The sequence below is a fragment of the Grampus griseus genome, assembly GCF_964374135.1.
Source record: "Grampus griseus genome assembly, chromosome: 3".
In the NCBI taxonomy this organism is placed as follows: Eukaryota; Metazoa; Chordata; class Mammalia; order Artiodactyla; family Delphinidae; genus Grampus; species Grampus griseus.
The window spans coordinates 1234431-1256154 of record NC_139019.1 but is presented as its reverse complement, the minus strand read 5'-3'; the positions used below and the strand labels follow the sequence as shown (position 1 = coordinate 1256154).

At 51.4% G+C, this 21724-nt stretch overlaps 1 pseudogene across 1 annotated transcript; it reads left to right on the top strand.

The window, feature by feature from the left end:
* Positions 1 to 2611: 2611 nt before the first annotated feature.
* Positions 2612 to 4409, top strand: LOC309820949 (eukaryotic translation initiation factor 4B-like; annotated as a pseudogene). The gene has a single exon. The product of its transcript is annotated as a eukaryotic translation initiation factor 4B-like (transcript).
* Positions 4410 to 21724: the final 17315 nt, after the last annotated feature.

Genomic DNA, 21724 nt, shown 5'->3' with positions numbered 1-21724 from the left:
TAGAAGATGGGAAAACGGGGGTGGGAAGCAGCAAAAGCCACAGCAAATAGACAGTAAAATGAGGTGAGACTTTGTGACCTAGGGTTTGGCAAAGGTTTCTTGGTTTCTATGGTAATAACTGTAAAGAAAAATGGATACATTGGACATAATTAAAATGTAAAACTTGTGTTTGTTAAGACACACCATTAAGAATATGAATAGGTCAAACATAGACTGAGAGAAAATATCTGAAAAGCACATACCTAAGAAGGACCCGTTTGGAGGACGCACAGTGAAATCATACAACTCTATGATAAGACGAACAACCTCATACAGAAGTAATTGAAGACTCACTTCATAAAAGAAGACGTGAGAATAGCCAATAAGCCCAATTAAACGTATGCGGCATCATTAATCATCAGGAAAATGCAGACTATGACCTCCACGCTATGCCATCACTGAAGTGGGACATTCCGCATTTGGGACGCGGCCCTTTACATGTTAAACACACACTCACCTACTCACCAGCACAGCCTCTCCTGGCTCTTCCCCCACGAGAAATGAGTGTGTGTCCACAAGACATCATGTACACAAGTGCTCCCCGTAGTTTTGTTCCTGACACCCAAAACCCAAGCGGCCCGCTGCCCACCAACGGGAGAGCAGACAACAGACAGCGGAGTGTGTTCAGACCACAGAAGTCGCTCCTACTGTCACAAGGACCTGGGTCAGTGTCAGAAGCAGTCCCTGAGGGAACGAGGTCTCACACAGGCGACATCGACTCCACTCCACACCAAGATCTAGAGGAGGTGAGACCAATTAGGTTGGAAAAACAAGGCAGCTGGAAAAGCCAGTAGTTGCCTCTGGGGGGCTCGGGGCATGGAGGGACAGGGAAGGGGCCAAGGGAACTTCATGGCCTGGAGAAATGCCTGTCTTTTTAGAGGGTCAGTTTTCACAGGTGGATACATTTATCAAAACACAGAGAAGGTTCATTAAGATGAGGACATTTTCTTTATAATTTACAAATATTTATAATATTTATCTCCAAATTTTAAAAAATCTATAAACAAATACTGAACTTTAGATAATAACGTGTGTGCTGAAAATTTAGGAGGAAGTGTACGGAGGTCTCTACTGGCTTCGATATGCGTCGGAACCAGGGTAGACGCGAGGGTGTGTCATGAAGTACAGGGAAGGGTGCGAGAACCGAGGCAGTGCGTGAACAAGTGTTTGCTGTAAAATCACAAAATTCTTGCTATTTTGCCGTGTGTTTAAAATTTTTCATTAAAATGTGGAAAAAGTTAATGTGAAAAAAATAAATTAAATGGTAGGATTAAGACCAAGTACGCTACCCATCAAACTAAAGGAGACTGACTAGCTCCCTGCATTAGATGCACAGACCCAGGCCACCCCTCATGGCATCCTTTCTGTTCGCTAGGAACCAGTTACGGGTCACACTCAGGGGAGGGGGTCACACCAGGGCTGGGACCTCAGCATCTCCAGGGGCATCTTAGAAGACCCCCAGCACCGTCCCCTCTGCTCTGGTTCCTGTCTTCCCCAAATTTCTCCTAGTTGTCGCTGAGTGATACTCACAGCCTATGACCACGTGTTTGTCCTAACCTCTCCTCCACGCCCTGCCCTCCCTGGAGGCATCCACTGGAAGGGTTTGGGTGATGACTCCAGGTCTTTCTGCTCTGATGACGCGTATATCTGTGCACACTTTTAAATAAAGCCACAGTTTCCCACATGATGACCAGGTGACCTTCATTCTTGTCCTCGGTTGGTCAGTTTAACAGACAAGGGAGGTCATGGCCTCCATCCCCCCGCTGCTCGGACAGGGTCCAGCAAGTGCCCATGTCTACAGATAAAACCTGCACTCTTAGTGGGGACAAGAGCTTGTTTTTTTTGTTTGTTTGTTTTTTAACAAACCCTTGTGTCGAGGGCTGACGTTCAATAGATGGTAGCGAGGAAGCTGCTTTGCCATGTGTGAAATCCCAACCCTGACAAGGTTCTTTTAAAACCCAAACTACTTTTGCATCAACAATGTTTTATGTATTTAAAAACTCATTTTTCTCTTGAGCTAGGTACAGCTGTAGTAATTCATGCGATGTTTAGCAGGGAGGAGTCTGAGTTCTAACAAAGCACAAATCGGCCTAAGGAAAGGATGAGAGCTAAAAGGGAAAGTCTGAGTCCTGCATCTAGGCTTTAAAATATGTCGTGTGATCTCACCTGCAACAAAACCATCCTGGGGTTGACGTGATCCATGGTGTCAAAGAGAAAAAGCCAGCCTGAAAGGGCTTCAGAAGAGAATCAACCCTCAGAGAGGCATTTCTGGGAGAGTTCTCAGGGAGCTGTTCTAGCTCTTTTGTTGTAAGGAAAACTGAGGAAGGTATTGATGCTATAAGGAAAGTGCAGCCAAGGAGTTTCCTGCTCAGAGACCACATGGAATGAAACTGGGAAATATTCTAGTAGGTAGACACGAATGCTGAGAATGCCAATCAATGGAGATGGGTGTTATTCGAACCAGGTGATGGGTGGACCAGTTACAAACCACTAAGCTCATCACTGGCATAGATTAAAACCTGAGTTTCCAATAAAAATATTTGTGCCTTTGCATTCTCTCGCCCTCTCCCAAATGGCGGCCTCAGCAAAAGAGAAGAATAAGAAGGGGAAGACTGTCTCCCTGACAGACTTTCTGGCTGAGGATGGAGGGAATGGTGGCAGAAGTCCCCAAACCAGATAGCTGAGCTGATGAAACAGACGACCTAGAAGGACATGTCTCAACCACTGGCAGAGTAATGATGATGACGTGTATAGGGCACCTCCAGATGACCGTTCCATCCTGCCCACTGCTCCACGGGCTGCCTGGGAGCCTGAGCCATTGACTGGAGCCATCTTCCCGAACTGCCACCCTACACTGCTTTTCTAGGGAACCTGCCCTATGATGCGGCAGAAGACTCCATTAAGGAATTCTTTAGAGGATTAAACATCAGTGCAGTGTGTCTACTGGGTGAACCCAGCAATCCTGAGAGGTTGAAAAGTTTGAGTTATGCTGAATTTGAGGACCTGGATTCCTTGCTCAGTGCCCTGAGCCTCAGTGAAGAGTTTCTAGGTAACAGGAGAATTCTGATTGTTCTTTCAGCCGAGACAGAAATCAGGATTCTGAAAAAACAGATACAGATTGGAGCCCCGTCATGCTGCAGCTTTGATGGCCACACACCTGGAACAGGTGATGAAGACTTAGAGACAAATATAGAGATCGTTATTATTCAGACCGATAGCGTGATGGGTATCGGGACAGTTACCGTGATGGCCCACCCCAGGACATGGATCGATATGGAGCCAAGATTGCTGTGATCACGGAGGCAGCAGAGATTACAATAGAGGCTGCTATGCCAGGATGGGCAGTGGCAGAAGAGCGTTTGGTAGTGAGTACCATAGGATGACGTCTACAGAGGAGGTGAAGACTGCTATAAAGACAGATATGACAGACAAGATGACCAGTCATGGAGCTCCAGAGATGCATACTCTTGGGATGACTGTAGGCATGATGATAGATGTCCCCCCAAAGACCCAAACTGAACCTAAAGCCTCGGAGTACTCCTAAGGAAGACGATTCCTCTGCTAGCATGTCCCAGTCCAGTCGAGCAGCCTCTCTCTTTGGAGGAGGAAAGCCTGTTGGCACAACTGCTACAGAACAAGTAGAAGAGCCACTATAGAAGGAACAGGAGAAACTGCGACATCAGCTGGATGAGCCAAAGCTAGAACAACGGCCTCTGGAGAGATACCCAAGCTGGCAAAATGAAGAAACTCAGGAACGGGAATGGTCGAGGACAGGAAGTGAGTCATCACGGGCTGGGACCTCAGCCACATCTGGCAGAAATGCACGAAGGAGAAAGAGTGAGAAGTCTCTAGAAAATGAAATACCCAATAAAGAGGAAAACTGTCAGTCTCTAACTTCTAAGCCTCCCAAACCTGAACAGCCTCTAAAGGTAATGCCAGCCCCTCCACCAAAGGAGAATGCTTGGGTGAAGCAAAGTTCTAAACCTCCTGTTCGAGCTCAGAGCTCAGACACAGAGCAGCAGTCCCCTACAAGTGGTGGAGGGAAAGCAGTTCCAGCTCAACCATCTGAGGGAAGACCAGCAAGGAAAGATGAAAATAGAGTAGATGGGGTGAGTGTCCCAAAAGACCAGAGTGGTAACTCCAGCCATGGTCCAGGAAATGGAGGGAACAGAGACCACTGGAAGGGGTCAGAGAGGAAAGATGGCAAAAAGGATCAAGATGCCAGATCTGCACCTGAGCCAAAGAAAACTGAAGAAGATCCCGCCTCTAAGTTCAGTTCTGCAAGGAAGTGTGCTGCTCTCACCACTGATGGTGAAAATGAGGGAGAAGATGACACCAAACAGACCTCTGCACTCTGTGCTTTCTCCTAGTCTCCCTCCCTGCTGGAACATTCGAGAGCAAATCAAACATCTATACAGACAAGAAAAAATAAAACTCACCATCTCTGGAAAAGAAAACTTTGTAAAAAGCACATTCTCTTCCCATTCTCAAAGAAGTGTCTTCACTTTGTTTCTTAGAGATCTCCAACCCCACGTAAACTGTCTAGTGGTAAAGTGCACTTGACACCCAACCACACACTCCAGAGTTGCTGGGACACTCACAATGTTCTCGTCACAATTTCTCTACAGTCCTGGGATTGTTGATTATAATACTAACTGTATATTTACCTAAGAAGCTTTCTAAAAATCCAGTATGAACAAAATTCACAAGTCGAAAAACGTATTGTCAAGTTATGCATCCTGCTTTTGAATTCAGGAGTGATGGTCACTAGCTCTGGCAGATGAAAGATGGGGTCACCTTCTTTGACATGCCTTCCATGGAGAAATGGGGTCTATATCCCCTCCCCTTGGACCTGGGCCAGCTCTGTGACTGCTGACTAATAGAACACAGAGAAATGATGTGACTTTCCAAATCCAGGTCTTAAAAGAATGACAACTTCCTCTTCTGGTCTCTTGGAAAACTCACTCTTGGAGCCCAAGGTAACCATGGAAGAAGTGTAACTCTTTTGCTGGAAAGATCATCTAGACAGACCTTTAGACAAGCGGAGGGGATGAGAGGCCCAGATGGGTCTGCCTTCCAGCCATCCCTTTCAAGGTACCTGAGAAGTGAGAGAGAAATCCACGTGAAAAGTGGACCCTCCTGCTGCAGCCACCTAGCCTGGCATGGATCAGTGAAACCTACTCAGAAAATCCCTTCCTGCACTCCTGAACCTACAAACCTTGAGCAAATAAATGGTTTGTTTCAAAGTATGAAGATTGGAGATAATTTATTTCACAGTAATATCTTCCAGGAACTGAATTTGGTCCAGGGAATGGGGACCCACCATACCAAAAACTTCAGACAAGTGGCTGGAAGGGCCTTGAGCTGATGGTGGATGAGGATTTGAAGGACAGAAAGAAGATCGTCCTTTGGGGGCTAGAGAGAAGGCAGCCCACACTACATAGCAGCAGAAAATCCAGCTGCAATGCATCCCATGGCAGCACAGAGAGGAGAAAATATACTTACTGAGCTGGTGGATTTGGTGAAAGTATTTCCTGGCAGAAAGCTGAAAGTACCAACGAATTTCCTAGACACATATGATAGGATACAGACAGAGAGATGAGGGTATAAAAATATAAATAAATAAATAAGAAATATTTAGTTTTCAGACAGAGTTAGAGGAAACATAAACTGGGACCTGCTGAGTCAAAAAATAAGACTGCCTCTTGACTGGAGCCTCTTCAGTCTGCAAAAGACTCTCAAAATAAGAAATGACCTCAGGGAAAACATCAAACCAGGATGAGCACAGTTAAATTGTGGCCTTAGTATGAAGATCTCTGGGGGTAGTTGTAAGACCCTTTGTTGAGACCTTAGAAGTATGTCTAAGGTCTCAACAAAGGGTCTTACAACTACCCCCGGAGATGTACATAAAGGGTCTTACAACTACCCCCAGACATGTACATTAAGATCTCTAAGAATCTTAAGAATCCTTTCAACTTGACTAGAAAGTTGCTAAGGATCTTATGACCCTGGCCCCGTAGTTCCTGACGTGCAGTCCTGGAAGGGCCTGTTCTAGAAAGAGATGTGGTATAAACAGAATATATTATAATCTGATACACAGGAATCCCACAAGGTTTTCAAAGAAAATATATCCTCTAAGACGGAAAGAGGCAGAGACAGGACAAATACGGGACTTTGACTTTCCCCCAATTTTCACACACAGGAAGCAGGCAGAGAAGTCTTCTGATCTAGAAACATCCTGCCATTTCTTATGGAAAAGGAAGGATGTCTCAGAGGACAGAACCAAGTGCAGGAAGGTCCCAATCAAGTAACTGCCAACATGTGCCTGGTTGGACATCAGGGTTGCTGGGGGACCAGTGACTTCACATGCTCTCTGCTGTCCCATTTTTTGAGCAGGCATGTCTACTTTCTCCTGTGTACGTCTCACCATTTTACACTGGATGCAAGAGGGAAAGATAATTTGTCTTCTTAGCTCAGAGCTTTTAAGATCAAAAGGAACCCTTTTAATGGAATCCTGCCCAAGGATCCTTATCCATTGGTCTGATTTAGTTCAGGAAATCCTGGACTTTGACCCTGAACCTGATGTTGTGATGAGATTAAACTTGCAGAGATCTTGGGAGGGAAGATGAGTATATTTCACATGTAGGAGAAACGTAAACAATTCCTGGCCGGAGAGAACACTGAGGCCATCTCGAGATGCATATAAATGCATTCACTCTCCCTGCTTTGGGGTGTGGGACCTCTGTCGCCTCTCCTTAAATCTGGACAAGGCTTGTGACTGCTTCACGTGACAGAATGTGGCAGATATGGCCCCGGTTTCCAGACGCAGACGTCAGAGGTAAGGAAGGCCTCCACTTTCTCTCTTTTGGAATACCCGCTGGGTCACCATGTCAGCAGTCCAGCTACCCTGCTGGTGACCATTAGGTGAGGCCCTGAGACCACGTGGAGTGGGGAAGGACATAGCTGCCCATCAGGCACCAGATGTGTGAGTGAAGGGACCGTCTTGGAAGTGGACCCCGAGCCAGCACCTCAAAGACCAGGGACAAGCCATCTGGCTGAACCCTGCCTCAGCTTCTGGCCACAAAGTCTGGGGCGAAACAAGGTGGTGGCCTTAAGCCACTGTTACACAGTGCTTGTGGCCTTGGAAGTACCCGAAGTATCCTCCTTATAACTTGTTGGCTTCATGTCGCTAAGAAACTTTACAGAGAGTGAACACTCCCTGCCTTAGCCTCCAGACAAGCAGAATGGCTACCAGTTACCAGGGCAACCAAGACCCGTGTGATTCATCTAAGATTGGACAGCAACAGCCTTGCACGAGGACAGCGGCTGTATTGCTCACCCCCTCCTCTAAGCCCTGGATTTTCATGAAGCTTGGCATCTCCAGAGCCTACTTAGACTGTAACTTACCTTGTAAGTGAAAGTCCTTTTCCCCGATTAGACTAGACTTGCAGTAGAAGGAGCAAGGAAGCCGATTTCCAGATTCAGAGCTGGCAGATCCTTTAAGAGCAGTCATTTCTGAGCTGTCTCAGGTCATGCTTGCTTTTCCTAACATTAGTTATACTAGAAATGATAAAATATTTACGTACGAGTGTTAGATCTTTATGTCCTTAGCCTACAGACATTTAACATCTCTTGAAGCTTTTATTTACTCGGCCCATCAGCGTTCTGCAATTTGACCATCCAGTGATCAACCAAAACTGAAAAGTTTGTTTCTCACGAATTTTTGAAAGCCCCTCTACATTTTTATCAAAGTCTTATAACTAAGAGGAGCTATAAAAAGTATTATTTCAAAAGTTGAGAAAACGAATATTTGAACTTTATTATCGGAGCTCAGAGTCTTAAATATGAACTATGCCATGAGCTACCCCACACCCTCAGTTTGCTCTGGAACCGACCAGAAGAGCAGAAAAATAGTTGTTGGTTTGCTTCTTTATGCAAAACCTGTCATCCCCAAATCAGCAAGTGCTCCATGGAATAGATCTGTGATGGGACCTGCGGGGTGTTATTATGAAGATACACACTTTCTCATATACTGTTATGTCACTCCCAGGCCCAAAGGAGAGACACAGAGCCTAACATTAGATATTTGTAGGCTCTTCATGCTCGTGGAAAACTATGTGTAAGTTCTGCCCCTTTCCGAAGATTGGTCGTTGTCTTCAGTAAATTATCATTTAAAAATCAGTAAAGCGTTCCATATGAAAGACAGATGGGGACTTCCCTGGTGGTACAGTCGTTAAGAATCTGCCTGCCAATGCAGGGGACACGGGTTCGATCCCTGGTCCGGGAAGATCCCACATGCCGCGGAGCCACTAAGCTCGTGCGCCACAACTACTGAGCCTGTGCTCTAGAGCCCGCAAGCCACAACTACTGAGCCCGCGTGCCACAGCTACTGAAGCCCGCGCACCTAGACCCCATTCTCCCTAACAAGAGAAGCCACAGCAATGAGAAGCCCGCGCACCGCAACAAAGAGTAGCCCCCGCTCGCCGCGACTAGAGAAAGCCCGCGTGCAGCAACGACGAACCAACACAGACAAAGAAAACCAAAAAAAAAGACAGATGTATGTGTTAAATAACAAACATTTTGGAATAAAGCAATATTATTTCCAATGTGGCTTATGCTATAAATATGGAACCCACAGCAATAAAATTAGTTAGAAAATAATATTCAGATTTTTATTTCTTTGACTTTTAGCTGCAAGACTTGAAAACTACGTCCAGCCTTAGTTCATCTGAACTGCCAGAGTTCAAAATCCCAGCTGATTAGAGCTTTATTCTTAGCAAACAGCAATTCTGAGAAATTGAAGGTATATTTTCTGTGCAGTTCATGCATTCATTTCATTGTACAACACAACCCAGGAGATTTGAGGCATTTAAAAGAAACGTTCCTGTTTTCTCTCCCTGGCAATAGATTCTCACAGTACAGACTCTGCCAGTTCCACTGCTGACAACCCCAGCTTGTGGGTGAGGTGCGTGCCGAGCCCCCATTCCCGGCTTCTCGGGCTCCCTTCCGGACTCCACGGCCAAGCTGCCAGCCCCTCAAGTGGTGACCTCGGTCCATCAGGAAGGCCGGTCTCAGGCAAGGATGGGAACCGCATCACGGGAGCATCGCTTCTCTCGTCAGCCCCGTGAGCCCCCAGACCCCCCACCTCCTGCCCCGCGGCTGCCTCCCCTGAAGGGGCCAAGGCTGATGCTGGGCTCCTGGTCAACCCACTGGGCATCCTAGTTCCTCTCTGGCGACCACAGCTCCCACATGGGTGGTTTAATCCCCCAGCTGGTGGTGGGCCCGTGGTCCATCTGGGACCTCGGCAACCCCACCCTGAGCCTCCAGCATCTGTGCTCAACACTGTGGCACGTTGAGGGATGGGCCAACCAGAAGACCTCTCCACCCTCCCAGAGGAGCATCGAGGCCAGGAAGGAGGGAGCAAAGACACAGTCTAAAACAACTACCTGCAATGCAGAGGAAGCACGGTGTGTGGTGTGGGTGGGAGAGGGAGGCTGAGCCAGGTGGCCAGAGGGAAGGGGTAGTGCGCGGGGGAAAGGTCTCAGATCTGGACGACCTGAAGGCAGGTGCCAGCCCAACTCACAGCAGACCGCAGGGACCACACACAGTCCCACGGGGATGGCACGTGGGCCAGCGAAGGAGAGGCTGGTCCATCTGTGAAATGCCAGCTGAGGGTCCCAAGCTGGGAAGCAGCGTGATGTGAGTTACATTTTTCGGGGTCTCTCTGACAGCGGTCAGGCAGGAGGCAGACCAGGGTGGATGCAGGGAGGGCAGGGCTCAAGGCAAGAAGTGGCCGAGCCCTGGAACTCGAGCACGAGAGGGCCTGGAGGGTGGGCAGGTCCCCGGAGCTCTGGGCCTGTCGCTGGGCTGGGGTCACCATGGGTCCCTCTGCCCAAGCCACGCTCCACAGGACCAGAGGCTGCTGTGGGCCCATAGATGACCCCGCTGCTGCCCTGGCCCCATCCACTGCCCTCCCCACAGGGCTGCGGGCGTCCAGCGGGCTTTCCGGGCGGGAGACAGGGAGGGGCTGCTGTCAGGCCCTCATCCGGGACAGTGCAGGAATCCCCCCGCCCCGCATCGTACCCCCTCCTGCAGCTCTGAGCAACTGCGTGGCCTGTGCCCACCTCCTGCTCCAGGTCTCAGGACCGAGGTTTCGAGAATGGTGGGAGAGGCGGAGCCCGCGTGGCTAGGGGTACCCGCAGAAGGGCAGCCTCCCTGATGCTCATCTGACCGGGAACTCGGCAGCACAGGCTGGCCCCGAGGACACACGCCTCTATTTCTGAAGGACAGCAACACGCGTCTCACCTGTAGGAGTGGGGGCTGACTTTCTGGAAAGTACCACCACCCAACGGCGAGACCCACTCCCCGCTGACACTGGGAGGTTCCCAGCTAAGGGGACCAGCACACACTCGGTCGCGTGATCGTGTACGTTGTATCAGCAAAGCCCCGTGAAATGCAGAAACGCAGCCCCCAACCAGCCCATCCTGGGAGACCCTGAAGAGGCTCCGGGTAATCCAGAGGAAGGTCCCCCTAAGGCAACTGACAGACAGAACCCACGGCCCAGCCCCACGATTCGGCCCCAGCCTCGCCGTGGAGAGCGTTCCTCGCTGTGCAGTCACAGCGGGCCAAGTTGTCCCAGGCGGCTGAGTTTGGGATGATTATTTCCAGACCCGTTTCTCCCCTCCTTGTTCTAAGCTTCCAGCATGACCACGGGAGGCTGTCGATTCCCATATGGGGACACTATTTGGTGAATGAGTTTAACCAATGACTCGGTCCCGGGGTTTCTTTCTTCAGCTCAAGAACCTGAGGCCACCAAGCCTGATCTTCAAATTATTCATCAGTCTCAGCAGAAAAGTGAAAACTGACATTTAGTTCGAAGGAAGCCCTCTGTCTACTCCTAACACGCGGCCTAAGGGGTGAGATCATTGTACCTGCAGCCTCCCGGGACACGCAAATCATTTCCCAGTCACATTTTCTAAAAGATAACGGTGGCATTACAATCGAATTCACTGGATAATGATTAAAATTTTAAAACCCTCTCTATTTGAATCAAGGCATTATTTTTCTGATTCTTCTGTGCTTTGCAATCATAAGTTTCAAAATGGCTGATTAGCCATAAATCAACATGTAAGGCTCTGGTATTATTTTTTTATACAGATGAAGATGTCTGAATCTTTGCCGGTGCTCACCCGGTGACCTTCTGCACGCTTTACTCTTTCTTCCAGGTGTGTTGTGATTCCACAGGTGAGTAAACCACAGCCACCGACATTTGACTAGACTCGACCTTTCCTACCCAGACATCCTTCTGGATGGCAGGTATGTGACTCAGACACAGTCCTCAGAGACCAGGAACTGCACGCCTGGCACACAGTGCTTCCTTTTACGCAAAAAGGACCTTGAAAGAAGCAACTTCCTCTAAACCTGTAAATTACACCGTAAAACCCTCAAGCAGGCAGGGCCTCTCCAAGCCTGGTCTGCACTGAGGGTCCCCGGCTCCTCCAGCACCCAGGTGTCCCCAGCCACAGGCCGAGGGCAGAGACCTCAGCAGGAAGAGGCCGCGCGAGGGGGAGAGGGGGGAGGGCGAGTCCGACGTAAAGGGCACCCGGCGCACTGTTAACTCGCGGGAGGGCCTGACGGCGCCTCCTTTCTTCTCCCTGAGCCACCTGGAAGTGAAGGTCCAGGCACCTGCACCACACCTTTGTTCTGAAGCATCTCAGGTCCGGGTCCATACAGATGTGGCCCAGGTGGGAGCCCCGGACTTCAGCAGAGAGAGGGCAGACACCTGCGATTGGCCAACGTGCTGAACCTCCACCCACCCAGAGCCCGCAGCAGCATCGCCCTGACGAGGGCAGAGGAGGGAGAGATATCCCAGAAGAACACCAAACCCCATCTTCACGGAGAGCATCCTTCGTCATAAAGTCTTAGAAAGGAAGGACGGAAGCAAGGAGGAGTGTTCCAGCTTTCAGGTCTTGTAAACTGTGATAAAAACCCAGCAGTGATAAAGAAACTCAAAAGTTCAGAGAGAAACTACTTTTACGACGTTCTTCTTCCTTAATAGCAGGCTTCTGAGGGCGGGCTGCAAGCTACAAAAGCAGGCAAGCACCAGACATCCTGATACATTTATCAAGAAAATAAAACAGACTTTTCCATTGTAGAAGTATATTTAAGGCCAGAGAAATATGTCAAAACTAAGATGATGAGGAAAACGTCAGGTTCAGAACAGCTGCTCCGTGTGAATGCATTTTGTTCAAATAATTCGGCTCTAAAGATGGAGAAGCCGGAACACATGTTTGCCGAGCTGTAACAGTGGTAATCTCTAGGTACTGGGATTATTATTATACATTAGTATTATTACTACTGCTACTATCATTTGCTTCTCTGATGTACATTTGCCATTTATGTAACATTTGCAAAGGTAAAAAGGTCATTAAACACTTTTTGGACAAATAGCCTACTATCGCTTTCATGCTAGAAATTGATGCAAACCTGCTCTTCTTATCATCGGCACTTGAGAAAGCGTAGCCTCTGGAATTTTTGATGAAAAAGTACAAGAAGCCTGCCGTCCATCCCGTCTGTAGGGGGGTGGGGCGCATCCCCCAGACCTCCGCTGCCACCGTTGTTTCCTCGGCACGCCAGGTCCTGCGATGGACCCTCCGTTCAGCAGGGCAGAGTCAGCGCCGGCCCAACCAGAGGAGGCTCCCCAGAGACAGGCCCCAGCTCCCGGCGCAGCCCCGCCTGTCCTCGGGGGTCCCCCATGCAAGGCAGCTGCACCAGACACTTGTTAAAACAAGACTCAGCCCAAGGCCCTGCAGCAGGATGGAGCCTGAGCTCAACTCCGAATGCGACGGGGCAAGCGGCGATTTGCAGGGACAGGACGGCCCCTGAGAGCAGCCAGCTGGGGTCTCGGCAGGGAGGGTCCTAACCGGATGCCGGGGCAGAGGGAGCAGGTGCAGCCGCTCGGCAGGACGCTGTCACAGCCAGGCAGCATCCCTGGCGCGTGGGAGCCATGCCGGCCCAGATTGCACGCACGCCTCCCAGCCCCGCCTGCCTTCCAAAGACGCCGTCCCTTCGGCCTGGACATAGAAATCCACTTGCTGTCGAGGAACGCGCGGAGGCTGTTGGTTGTTGTTACGACTGCGCTTCACGCTCTAGGCTCCTGCGCTCGCGTCCCGTCTGACCAGGGCCACCTGGACATTACTGTCCCGCAGGGTCACGTTCTCCCCAGAACCTGGGAGGAGGACGGGGCTGCGGGCGCATCTCAGGCGTCACCCACCTGGAGGGTCCCCCGGGCATGGGCGGGAAGCACGGTCAGAGGGCAAAGCGGGGCCCTGTTCTCTTTCTCCGTGTCCAAGGTCGCACACAGAATCCTGGCCTGAGCGCGAACGTCCCCACAAAGGAGCAGAACCCGGCACAGTGACATGGGGCAAGGGGCCGTCCTCACTCCTCTCACACATTGATTAATCTGATTCACAGATGTATCCAATCAACCGATCGGAGCATATTGACTGCACGCCTGCCGCGTGCCAGACACCAAGCAGGGCCCTGGGCAGAGGGTCAGCGGGGGGACGCGGTCCTGCCCCGTGGCACCAGGTCTGCTGGGGTGAATGCCATGGAGTCCTTAGAACAGCTTGCGTCTCCTGGTTCTTAGGATGAGGATGAAGCCACTAATACCTGGGGAAAGAGGCAGGATAAAGAGAAGCAGGGCATCTTCTGCTCCAACGTACGTGTGGCCGTGTGGCCAGGGTGGCTTCCCCCGCGTGCCAGCAGACAGCCAGAGAGGCAAGGCTCGGGCGCGGCGTACAGAAGCCCTCGCCTCAGCTCCAGGCCAAAGGAAACCTTTAACTCACTGTGTTCGCTATGATGAAGCTCTCATTTCTGCCGCCCCTCTGTGTGGGCCACGGGGAAAGGCCGAGAGGAAGGGGAGGTGGACAGATCTTACAAGGCCCTGGCAGCCGGCCTGGGACTGGACCCGAGGGCAGAGGGCACGGGACAAGCAGTGGATGCTGCCCCCGGAGCCCCTGTGCCTCCGAGTGGAAGGAGATGGACGTTCTGATGCCTGGATGGTCAGGCCACCTCCAAGCTGCTTGCTCAATTCCCACTGGCTCCAGAGAGAAAGTCTGGAAATGCAGTGGCTGGAAACTAGAGGCCACAGTAATTGCCCGGGGTCTGCTGAGATTCGCTAACTGCTTCCAGAAAGGGAAGGGGGTCCCTGAGCAGTGGCAGCGAGCCCCTCAAGAGGGCCCCGGCCAGGCACCCGCTCAGACGGAAGTAACGTGCATCTCATCACCTCGACCTCGGGATCCAGGTGTGTGGGAGCGATACCACGTGGCAGGTCCCTCAAGGCAGAAACTTCTCCAACTGCCTTCATTATTCCACTTTCTTAGGAAAAATGCTCTTTCTTTGGATACAACTTTGGACTTTTCTTTAAAAAAATCTTTTTAAAAATTATACGTGTAAATCTAAGCATATTTTCCAACTGATTCTCATTGATTTCCAAGCCATCAGAAGTCCTTACCTGCCTTGGAGCCCTGGCTAAAGCTGGATGAGGTAGCTCAGGTACACTGACTCACCAAACTCCCGTAAAATAAACACTCAAGAATGCTAGGAGACAAGCGGAGAGGCTCCGAAGGCCCTCTGAAGGGTTTATCTTCTCTTCACAAATTTCAAGGTTTCTCTCTCTTTTAAGATTTTTTTGTTTTTGATGTGGCCCTTTTTTTTTTTTTTTTTTTTCTGTACGCGGGCCTCTCACTGTTGTGGCCTCTCCCGTTGCGGAGCACAGGCTCCGGATGCGCAGGCTCAGCGGCCATGGCTCACGGGCCCAGCCGCTCCGCGGCATGTGGGATCTTCCCAGACCGGGGCACGAACCCGTGTCCCCTGCATCGGCAGGCGGACTCTCAACCACTGCGCCACCAGGGAAGCCCGTGATGTGGACCATTTTTAAGGTCTTTATTGAATTTGTTATAATATTGCTTCTGCTTCATGTTTTGGTTCTTTTTGGCCCCAAGGCATGTGCGATCTTAGGTCCCTGACCAGAGATCGAACCTACACCCCCTGCATTGGAAGGCAAAGTCTTAACCACTGGACCACCAGGGAAGTCCCTTCAAGGTTTCCTAAAGTGATTACACACATACTCCTTGAGCCCTGTCAGGACACAATAGCCACGGAAACGTGTGTGAATATTCAAGCAGCATGAGTTGTAATAGTCAAAAACTGGAAACAAAACACATGCCCACCCAGCAGTGAATTCGTAGATGCAATATAGCACACCCACAGATACAGTCCAACCCTCAGTGGAAAGGAACAAACTCCTGATGCATGTTCCATGTGGATGAGCCTAAAAAAAATGCTAGAAGAATTTATGCTGACACAGGAGAACATATATTGAATTATTCCATTTACATAAAATTTCTAGAAAAGGAAAAGCTATACAGATAGGAAACTATGGAGGCAGTGGTGATGAGAGTGGGGATTGGGGCACCGTCACACTATTTGATGTGTCTGGACATTTGAAACATCAGGCATTTGACAGATGGATGAGAGTGTGTGGGAAACGTCACGCTAGTTTCCTAGAAAATTAAGCAGTGAAAACAATTAGGCAAATATTAAAGGAAAAATGCAAAGTTACACAACAAAAGGAAAATAATCACAGTGCATCGCTTGGCCCGGCGGTAAATAAAAACGATTTAACCAAAACTAGTGATAAAAGTATGTTGAAAAGACAGGGGAAGTCATGTTAGAAAAGATACAGGTTAGGACATGAGAGGGTTAAACTGCAAGTACCAGGAGGAAGTCGATAGATATGGTCTAAAATGAGAAACCAAGACATAGTAGGATAAGAGTATTATTTATAAATATAGAGAACAATAGTTGTAGAAATAGGTAATAGAAAGAGAGGTGTTTCTGGGGAGAAAAACTAGAAGATGGTGAAGCCGGGATCTGGAACAGGATTGTGTTCCACATAGTATTGTTTGATTTTTAAACTATGTTTGTGTTATTTTTGAAACAAAACTATTCTGAAAAGCAAGGGCATCAAACAAAATGTCATTACAATCTACTTTTGCCATCTTTTCAAAAGTAGATTTTAACTCCAAAAATGTTGAAAGAACAAAAATTAATTTAGTTCAAGAAAGACTCATTCATATTTTTTTCTTATTTGTATCATTTTGCTGCAGATAAATGAAAATTTCCTCATGTTCTGGAATCAGAACCGTCAGCACCAAGGGAAGTGGCCAATCAGAGGAAGGAAGACATTGTTGGGTAAGGCTTTCAGGACAGGCCCTCTTTGCCTTTCTCCCTGTTTTTCTGCCTCTTGCCTGGAATGCAGATGTGATGGCTGAAGCATCAGCAGCCACAATAGGACTATGAGGCAAACTGAGGAGGGAAGCCTAACAAGGTGGAGCAGAAGGGTAACAGGAGCCCTGATACCTGAGGAGGCTAGAGCTCCCATGACAGCCATGCACTGCTCACCTCCAGCCCCCTTGGACGTGGGAGAAAGGTGTGTTTTGTTTCGTTTAAGCTACCAGTGTTTTTACTAGCCACCTAGCTCAGTTCCTTGTAGATATAGCTTTGCAGAATCCTCTTTCTATTCTCGCTTCATGGACATCTAACTATCCCTCTGAACGCTCCCAAAATTAATCTATTTCGTCAGCAAAGATTATATCCATGGGAGCCTGGCAAGGAGCTCAGAGCTGGAATTCACGACTTTCTATACAGTAACCTGTTCGTATTTCAGATCCCCCTCGTTAAAAAGCTTCTCTGAATATTGATCAACAAACACCTTTTCAGCAATTCACACCCACCATCCTACTTCTGTCCTTAGGCCAAAGGTACCCAATCGAATTCCTCTTCCCAGACAGTTACTGAGCTAAACATCTCCGGTGGTTTCTGCCTCCACCAATGAGATGCGAGTGTTGGAGGGGATTTCCTGGGGGCGGGAGGAGTTCCCAGAAGGCGAAATCACACCTAAAGATCCTCTGGCCACAGCCCTGATCAGTCGGGCCACTCGCTCCTCTGCTAAGGTGACAGCTCACTGGGGCCTGCACCAAGTTGGTGGGTACAACCGTGGGTTGAATGGTGGCCCCCAGAAAACACACCCACACCTTCATCCCCAGACCTGTGAATGGAACCTTATTTGGAAAAAGAGGCTTTGTAGGTGTAAGTAATGCAAGGATTTTGAGATGAAGAGCTCATCCAGGATTACCTGGGTGGGCCCCAAATCCAACCACAGAGACCAGAGGAGAAGCCACGTGAAGACAGAGGCAGAGACTGAGAAGATGCGGCCATGAGCGCAGGGACACCTGGGGCCCCAGCAGCCGGGAGAGGCCGGAGGACCCTCCCCTGGAGCCTCCGGAGGAGGTGCGGCCCTGGGGCGCCTCGATCTTGGACTCCTGGCTCCAGAGCTGGGAGACAACAACTTCCTTCTGTTTTCAGCCCCAGAGCCTGGGGTGTTTGTGTGGCCACAGGACATTAGCGCTCCCTTCTCACGCCCCCTGCCCTGTGGCATGTTCAGGACCCCCCAAGCTGCCAGGCCCTGGGTCCCCCCCACACGCTTCTCCATGCTGCCTCCTTGCTCCTCACCTGGGGGTTTCAGGTTTGTCAAGTCTGTGCCCCAGAGACCTGGGTGGGGTGGGCGGCCCCCAGCCAGGGACCCAGCCCCTCCATGGGAGAAGGGGCTGACTCTCCACAGTCAGGGCTGCAGGGCGGGATAACCCCACTTTGTGGAACTCCAGCAAAGTGCTCGCCTCCCTCCACACACACACACCCCCGGCTCCCGTGCCCTGGGCCCCCTCCTGAGCCGCGTCCCCTAAGTGGCCACTTGATGTCCTCTCCCCAAGCACAGATGTCTGCGAGCCTTGTTTCCGTGGTTCATTATTTTTCTCAGGAAAAGTAATCAGTGTTAAACCTGTTCACCTTCCAGAGATGAAGGTCTGGCGGGGAGCACATTAACTCTACCTGACCCTGCACCCGCGCCGCACAGAGATCTTTGAAAAGGTCCCGTGCCCGTAACTGGGAAGAGGTCCTGAGGGAGGAAAGTGGCATTCGGATATTTTCCTGAAACGCACGCACAGAATTTGGGGAAGGAGAGAAAACTCCCTTTACATGGTGCTTTTCTATTTGGACGGGTACACTGGCCACCACCCGTGTCGTGGATGGAGTCCTCTAAGCCACGGCCACAGCCGGGCGCAGCGTGGCCTGGGCCGCAGTCACCGCAACGCAGAGTCCCCGCGACAGAGACCACGCGGCTCGCAAAGACCAAGATGTTTCCTCTCCGGCTCTTCACGGGACAGCTTGCTGCGTCTGCCTGACACAGGACAACAGGCGTCTGCGGGAAGGGCCGTCTGCTGACACAGGACAACGGGCGTCTGCGGGAAGGGCCGTCTGCTGACACAGGACAACGGGCGTCTGCGGGAAGGGCCGTCTGCTGACACAGGACAACGGGCGTCTGCGGGAAGGGCCGTCTGCTGACACGAGGACAACGGGCGTCTGCGGGAAGGGCCGTCTGCTGACACGTGTGTCATGTCACATTTTATCACAGTCACCGAAACGAAATGAAAGCAAAGACCCAAAGTCCTCGTCTCTGGTTATCTCTGGGTGGTGTGACGGTGAGCAATCTTTGTTTCTCTGATCCTTTCTGTGTGCCCCAAATGTTCTACGATGAGCATTACAACTGATCCCAGTAAATGGTTTCATAAAAGTTGTCATCGAGTAGCCCCAGCCCACACTGCTGTGTTTTCCCCAGAAGACAGGACCTTACGTGGGGTTAGGGCTCAGCCAGGGGCAAGCGGAGGGTGAAAGAGAAGAAGGACCCTCCCGGAGAGGAAGAGGGGGAGACGACAGCCCGGAGCACCAGGGCCGCCGGGCGGACTCGCGGCGGGCAAGGGGCAGAGTCGGCCGGGACGGTCAGGGAAGCTGGCGGTGGGGGAGGGATCCCGCGTTCCGTATTCCCAGGAGGGAGTGAACCCTAGGATCCCAAGGGCAGGGCGAGCACAGCTGAGGCCTCGCTCCGCGGGAAGTCCCAGCCCCCTCCTGGCCCTTCGCCATCCCCCCAACCAGACTAAACAGAGGGGCAGCGGACACTGCAGGTCCTTCTGAGGGCGGGTCTGGGCATCGGGAGGACAGAACAGAGGGGTGTACAAGGGTCACTCCCACGACACGGGGGTCACTCCAGGACACGCTGACACAGAAGCAGACCCGTGGGTGAGGACGTGGCCATAACTGCCAATCACTGACCTCCAGAGCTTTGGGAAGTGTCCGCCGTTTGGGTGTGGTTTCCCTTATCTGCTTCTCTGTAACCAAACACCCCGAATTTGGCGCCCCTTGGCCGGCATGGGGCCGGCGGGGGTCCAGACCTGTTACACCGTGCTGGCCTGCTGGAGGCCAGGCCCCTTCGGGCCAGTCTGGGAGGTCCCAGCAGGGCCGTTCTCCGAATTCTCTGGAAATATGTACAAAGGGGGAGGCAGCGGGAGCCGCGTCCAAAGAGCAGGTCTGAGAGGCTTCCTGCACTGGTCACCGTGTCCTGGCACAGGTGTGATGCAAACGTCCCGCCGCTTGCGCGAAGGAGGACTCGCTGTGGACAGACAGACGCGGCCCTGCAACTCCCACCTGGCTCCCGGCCGTTCTGGCAGAGGCCTCGTCTGCAGAGGGACAGCAAGACGTCCCCCAGCCGTGGAGTTTTCTCTGAGGCGGGAGCAGCACAGCCCTATTTCCCACAGATTGTTTTCTCTTGATTAAAAACTGATTTTCCGCCGTGCTCTCAGAATTGCTTTTTATTGCCTTTGGAGGAATAGAAGGGAGAGGAATAAAAAATCAACTGTAAATAATCTTCCTCGGAAAGGAGACTTGAAGAGAACAAAACCTAATTTGTCTGATTTTCTTCTTCGTACAATAAGCGCGCACTTAATGAAAGCGGTTTACGCCGTGTGTATATCATCTTTACGTTCTGAGGGAAATGCGGAGAAATCGCGCTTTTAAAACACGCCCGGGATCAACGCAGCGGCAAAAGAAGCCCAGCACGGCTTCCGCGGAAACCCCTCTGCACACTAGGTGGCTTTTTTTGTCCCCCGATACCCCAAAATTCAGGTAACATACACTGTATCCTACGTGCTCAAGCCAAAACTGGATAATCTGGGCATAGTTGAAATACTCAGGTTACAGCGAGCGCCCTTTTGAAATCACATATTTCCTGTTTACTATAAATCCCTTTACTTGAAGGAAACTAACAATTTAATAACATGTCTCCAGGCCCTGCTCTGATGGGTCGACTGAAATATAAGATTAAAAAAGATGAGAAACAGCAGATAGGAGAGACGACCTCTAGGACCTGGGAGACCCCACGCGCATGGCCGTGAGTGAGGACCTGGCGGCTGCGCTGAGCCAGCGGGTCACCCCTGAGCCGGGGGAGGGGCCCGTTCCCCTCCCCAGAGGAGGCTCCAGATGGGGCAGAGCTTGTTCTCTGTGGACAGTGGAGGTGGCTCCTGTGGGGAAGCAGAGAGGTAGGGGCTTCCCCCAGCCCTGGCAGCCGATCTGGGGTCAGGGAGCCCCAGGGTGGACCTGCCCACAGCTGCCATCCAGCCTGGCTTCGGGCTGGGCCGCCGGCCATCGCTTTGAGCACGTGGCTTTACGTACATCCCGGCCGAGGAATCCCCGTCTGATGGAGCCCTGGAACCCGCTGACGCGACGCAGAGGCCCTCTGACCCAGGGCCGCGCCGACCACCTGGCTCTGCTCACAGCTCCACGCTCTTGCCTCCCGATCTCCCGCCCCCAGACGGCTCTCAGGGACCCAAGGGACAGGCATGCGGGGGGTGCCCCACCAGGCATGCACAGGGCATGGCCCGGGGATGGGCCCCCGTGTGGCTCTTAGGTCATCGCCCCTGCCAGCCTGGCCTGAGGGGACTTATGTCCCCCCACAGGGACCCAGAGGTGCCATGGGGCAAGGCCACGCAGACAGAGAACGGACCCAGGACCCTTCTCCCACGAAGGACACTGAGGCTCTGAGAGCTGTAAGGGCTGAGACTGGCCTTGGAAGAGGCTGGGGGAGAGGGGCTGCCGGTGCCCGACTTGGCGAGCCCCAGGTGCTGCAAGAGGCTTCAGCATGCCCCCCACCACCCACGTCTGGGAGGAGGACAGTCGCGGGTCCTGAGGCTGCCAACTGTCATCAGTGCCACTGTGCGCACTGACTCCCTGACCTGCTTCAGCTCAGGCTCGGGGCTGAGGAGAGTAGACAGACCGCAGACAGGTGGGCTGTTTCCACTGCCCCTCATGCAACCCCTGCAGAGACGCCGGCCCAGCAGCCCTCACACACCCTACGCAGCAGGACACGGCCGTCCCCTTGGCCTTTGGATCCCCAGCAGCGCGAGCCTCTGACCTGCGTGTCCTCCAGGTGCGGCTGAACGGAGGCCTGCTGGGGAGGCAGCAGCTCTCCCCTCGCCAGCTAGGATGCTCACTTACGACAGTGACAGTTTGTGGCTTGTTCTTCCCAAGCTCTATGTGCAAGAAAATCGTGGAAATTTTGGCTGCTCGATGGGAGAAGCAACCAGCTGAGCATTCTGGTTCTCCGCCGATCCCCAGGTCCAAGCCAGCATTACGCCGGATGAAAGCAACCGTTGGCTGAATTTTCTCCTTTCCGCTGTTCTGACTCATCACCATCTTTGCATCTCAAAGTAGTGAGAATGATCTTTTCTATAAC